The sequence below is a fragment of the Cryptomeria japonica genome, chromosome 5, assembly GCF_030272615.1.
Source record: "Cryptomeria japonica chromosome 5, Sugi_1.0, whole genome shotgun sequence".
Classification (NCBI taxonomy): Eukaryota; Viridiplantae; Streptophyta; class Pinopsida; order Cupressales; family Cupressaceae; genus Cryptomeria; species Cryptomeria japonica.
In genome coordinates, this window is record NC_081409.1 from 617,432,962 (window position 1) to 617,439,251 (window position 6,290).

A 6,290-nucleotide genomic window follows, 5' to 3' on the forward strand; every position below is an offset into this window, starting at 1 on the left:
TTTCAAGATACATCTCACAACATCTCATTTTCAAGATACATCTCACAGCATAGCATTATCATACATCTCATTTTCAAGATACATCTCACAACATCATGCATTATCACATCATATTTATCACATATCACATCACATGCATCTATCTAAGCATTGCATCATCATAGAAAATGCATCTAGAAAGCATAATCCATAACACATCACATGAGGATCAAAGAAAATGGTGTCATATATATATCTCAAAGAATGATCAATGTACAAAATATGTCATGTCTATGCCAATACAACAAAATGATCAAAATACAATAGAGACAACGTCTCTCAGGTATGACTATCTCCTGAAGGCGGCGGTCTCGCTGCAAATGTCCGAGCACCTGGATCTCCAGGTGGATCCTGTCTAGGAGGCCTTGTCACGCCCCTGCTCTCCGTCCTCGACCCAGTCTCTCGGGATCAACTAGATCTCGACTGTGTAAAACTCTGCACTCAGCGCTCCCTCGACACCGCATCCTCATAATGTCTCCTATAGTACTCTGCCTCCTTGGCTCTCAAAGCCAACTCTCTCAAGGTGTCTCTCATCGAACCACCTATTGTAGCTCTCTACAAACTCGCTGCGAGCTCCTGCTCGACCCCGATGCTCTATCTTAGTATCACGCTCTATGATCAGCTGATTAATCTGACGCTGATCCGCTAGCAACTGTGTCTACAAGTGCTGCACTGACAACTAGAGTGATCTAATATGCGCATCCTCTGCATGCATCGGAATCTGCATCTGCAAGGGTACTAATGAAGGGGTACCCCCTATCCCTCTACTTGTCCTCGGTGCAGGTGGAGGTAAAACATCTGACCTCCTCCTCTGGGCTGGTCATCGCACGTCATCATACCCTCCCACTGCCTCTATCACCTCCCCAACCCTCTCCTCACCCATAGCTCTGATAGCCAAACCTCCTCTCCCTCTATCCATCGTCGCTCGCCACGTAGCTCTCTCCACCCGTATCCCCTCCCATATCTCCTCTCCTCCCTTGATCCAATCTCCCTCTATCTCCTCGCCGACCTCGGCCACCTCCTTTGCCATCTCCGCCATCATCTCCTCCTCCATCACCACCCCCCTCATCTACCTCCTCCTCATCATCAAAAGCCAGAATCATCTCAGCTAGATCCAATATCCTGGCCACCGCATGCGCTGCAAAGAGTGTTGCAAACTCGTCAGTCATCCCTGCATCCACTATCTCAGGGGCATAATCCCAAATCTGGCCGGCTGCATGAAAGAACTCCTCCACTGCTACCGCACTATCAATCAGGAATATCTTATCTCTGTCAAGCATAAAAACATGCTCCTTGTGGGAACCCCCGCTGTCGACCATACTACCACAGTACCCGGCTATGCAGAAACCTCTCAATGACAAAGGGTGTCCGCCCTATCAAATATCTGGTCATGTAAACATAGGGCATCTCCATCCCATCCTCAGCCCATGCCTCGCAACTTGTATATGGTCGCCAGACGACCGTATCGATATCATCCAACACTCTCCTCCAGTGCTCTAGTTTGCCTAGCTTACGCTGGACAACTATCCCTCTGTATCCATATGCACCCAACAGGCCTATCTCTGTCTGCCAATGGCCTAGCTGTGGGAATATGCTCCCACGCCCATACCTGTAGCAGTGTCACTCTAGCTGATAAATTGCCATAACCTAGGTATACCACCTGATGTAAATCCCTATATAAGTGGGTCAGCATAACCGACCCCCATGCAAATCAGCGACCCTGCATCACCATATCCTCCAGAACCAATCCCCATCCCACTGCTAGTCCCTTCGACCTATGGTCGGGACATAAGAAACCACCTATGAAGCCTGCCAGAACTGATAGTAGAGGTGCGTAATCCAAATCCAAAAACTCCTGCCAGGGGATCTCATACCCACAAACAGTATCATCCTGAAAGATCCAGCGAAGTGCCTCAGTCCTACCCTCTTTAGTCTGCTCATAGGGAAGCAATGCACCTACCATAGGAATCCGTAGAATCTGGTAACAATCTTCAGGCGTCACTGTAATCTCGCATGTCGCCAAATGGAAGGTGTTCGTGTCACTATGCCACCTCTCCACCAATGCAGTCAATAATCCCTGGTTCACGATAAACCAAGGCATATCTAACAACGAGGTCAGGCCACACCTCTCAATAATGTCTCTATCTGCCTATGTCAATCGTGGTATCAAGGACCATGGTCAAGGAAATCGCTCACGCGACTGAACCACTCCAAGACGCTCTTGTCAAAAAGCGAAACAAGTCCAATATCAGTTTCCTCTTCACAACATAAAAACCAAAATCAAATTAATATTAAAAACTTGAAACTTTGAAAATCTAAATCAAGTTCCACATCATATCAATCCATTTTCATATCTAATCATATCAGCTTGAAACACAACTCAAGTTTCACAACCATATCAACTTGTAAAACAACTCAAGTTCCACAATCAAATCAACTTGTAACACAACTCAAGTTTCACATCCATATCAACTTGTAAAACAACTCAAGTTCCACAACCAATACAACTTGTAAAACAACTCAAGCTCCACATTCATATCAAAAACTACATCATATCAAATTGGAATCAAATCTATATCAACTTGAAAAATCGCAAATCAAATCAAGTTTTATCATAACTCATATTGGACAAACTTATCACAACAATGATAGTAGACACGTAGACCGACAATTTACACTTATCCCGACAGAACTGGGACCAACTTATCAATTTTCTTCATTCCCCCATCACACTATACCAACAAATTTTGCCTATGCGCTAAACAATTTTGTCTACGCGCTAAACTGTTTATCATGCACTACCCTATCCTTTCCAAGCGCTACCCAATCTACCCTATGTGCTAGCTGAAACCTATGCGCTACCCTTTTCTTCCAAAGTGCCACCTAACCTACCCCAAGCGCTAAAACTACCCTATGCGCTATTCTATCATGCTCTTGCACTACGTATTTATCCCTATGCGCTAGGTCACACCTACGCGCTATCTAGACCTACCCATGTGACCCCCTAGAAACCCTATGCGCTAGGTCACACCTACGCGCTATCGAGACCTACCCATGCGACCTCCTAGAAACCCTATGCGCTAGGTATCTTCTATGCGCTGCCCGTTTTACCCTCTGCGCTACCCTGTGACCTCGGTGCGCTGAACTAATCCTACGTGCTATCCTAACCTAGCGATGCGCTACTCTAAACCTTCCGGATGCTACCTTAATTCTTTAAACCCTACGCCCTACAAAATTTATCGTATGCACTACGCTTTGACCCTGACGCGCTATGAAATTTATCGCATTCGCTACACTTTGACCCCAACGCACTAAAACTTAAAATTCGTGTGACAAAATAAAAAACATGATCAAAAACGACAAAATAAAAAATCCAAAAGGGGTCAAAAAGGTTGACTTATTGGTGCTCCACACGCAGCAGGCCTCCAATACCTTCAAATGTGCTCAAATTGATGAGAAGAATACGGAACCGGCATGTTGACTTCTCTCCAAAAATCACTTTCTCCAAAGTCAACAAACACAAATGAGACAAAACAAATCACTTTTTCCCTTTTATAGGGTAAATCAAAATTAGGGTTACATAGAGGGACGCGTAAAATTACTCGCGGTATCTCCTACAACCCTACCAAATGGCAATATCGGGAGATGAAGCAAATTACCATATTCAACATAGATGAAATTGTACAATGCAATGAAATTTATAAAATTTATCTAAATCAAATCAAATTTTCAAAAATTTTGATTCATCTCCCGAGGGGGCATTATCAACATCGTTATCAAATATGGGGCACGACATGAAAATCTCAAAATGACATAAAAGTTGATCATAACTAAATCATGACGACACATCATTTTCTTTGAATCAACATGTGCACACACATCACTTCAAAGAGGGGCAAAATGTAGATGTATAAAAATGACCATATTCCTAAATGAATATTTAATGTTCATTTTATTCTCATTCTTCTATTTAGTTAAATTTAATTTAATGAAATCACTCACATTCCTCTATTTAATTAAGTAAATTATTCAATTTATTTAGTTAAATTCACTTAAGCCCTTTTTACATCATTTAATTGAATAAATCATTTTATTTAATTAAAACCCTTCTCTCTACTTTTAATTAAATTCACATTTAATTAAATAGTTTACCCCAATCAAATAAATCTAATTTATTTAAATCTCCAACTTGCAACCAAATTGAAATAAAACAATTTATTTTAATTAATTCTATTTTCCCTCACCCACTTGCATTTTCCTACATCTCCCACTTGCCTCCTAACCCTATTCCTAATTTCTTCTAGAATCCATCTAATCCTAATCAATTAACCCCAAACCCATCCATTATCCCCTTTCCCTAAATTTGAGGAGGTCACTTCTCAAATTTGGAGTAAAGTCTTCAAAACGCATTAAAGCCTTTATCCATTCAGCAAGCTAACTTGTTGAATGCCCCCAAATTTGGAAGGACTCTTACAAATTTGTCCCCAAAGTCTTCAAACCATTAATGGTTAACTAACCCTTAGTGGCATGGTTAGATACTTTTTGACTAACTTAACCTACATCTAACCCAAAGGTCTCATCAAGCATTTATTGTTTTGACCATTATTATTCCTTTAACCTTTGCACAAGAGTTTACCCCTTGGGTAAAAGCTTTATCCAATGGATAACCCTAACCTAACCTTAACCTTTACCTCTAGGGTAACCATGAGGTCTTCTCAAGCATTTAATGCTTCTTACCTCTCCTCTCAACCAGCCTTATGTTGACAATTGTCACCATTTCATTGGTGAAAATTGAAAACATGGATTGACAACTTTCAAACTTGACCCTTGATTAACTCTTTCAATCTTGACCATCCATTGCCCTATTTTCATTATAAATAGAGCTCTCATTCCTCCATTTTGAGGATCCATGCAAGCTTTTAGTATCTCATTTATGCTCAATTTTATTAACACATCTAGCTTCTCTTTGTTATAGGAATAAATCTAATAAGCATTTTAGACTATTTCCTTTATCATTAGCTTAACTCATAAACTAGTATATCATGTTAGGATAGTATTGCTACTAATCTTGTCATCTTGTAATCTAGTTTATTGTATTTGTAGAATCATGCATAGATAGGATGCATTTTCATAACTAAATCAATCATAAGCATCCCTCATTCTTGCATTTGTCATCCCTAAGCCACTTTGCTCCGTGATCTGAGAGAAAAGGCATTGGCTTGAGGGACCTTGTGAGATAGAGAACCATGGAACCATCCTTGGGAAGTTGAGTCATTCTTCATGACTCCATAACTTGCACCAAGAAGTCCTGTGGGTGTGTGGACAAGCCTCTTTGAGCTTTAATTTTCACATTTTAAGTTTCATTGCCCCGCTTTTCCCGCATACAGAACCATCTCTTTTAGACCTAGACCCTTAATATATCTCTAGCTTCTTTACCTATTACCCCTTCTATATTGCTTTATTTTGTTGAGGCCTCACAATCTTTTTCATGCAAGCTACCCCTCCTAATACTATTATTAGTGCAACACGTTAGTTGGACACTTCTCTTCATCCTCTAGTTGCTCTTTCTACACCTACATGGTTGTGCTCTTCTTTAGCTTATGAGATTACCACATACCCTTCTCCTATCAGTATGGGAACTATTTATTTTGACAAATACAATGGCCATAGTGATCCATTGCACCATGTGAGCTACTTCTTGGCCCTATTATTGGCTCATACCTTTGATGACTATGTCTTGGTTGAATTATTTTTTAGCACCTTGATAGATATTACTTTAGATTGGTTATACACCTTACATACATGTTCCCTACACTTATTTTATAATGTTCCACATGCCTTTATCTCTCATTTTCGGTATAACATAGAACCCAAAGTCTCTTTTACCCACTTAGATCAATAAAAACAAGATGTGTGGCAGCAACAATGTAGGAAAACTGAGAGGGGGGTGAATAAGTTTTCACCAAACTTAAACAAATTAACCTTATCTTTAGATTTGATAAAGAACAGCAATAGAAAAGATAAATACCACATCAACAACACACATAACACACAAATTTTTGACGTGGAAAACTCGGTTAAGGGAAAAACCACGGTGGAAACCTACCCACAATATGATGATACTCTGCAGTAGTATGTGTAATTATTGCAATGGGGAATGCGCATGCATTCAAGCACACTACCTAGAGCTCACTGCTCAAAACAACAATGGTCTACAACCTTGGGAAGACTCGCTGCCTTAAAAAGATCGA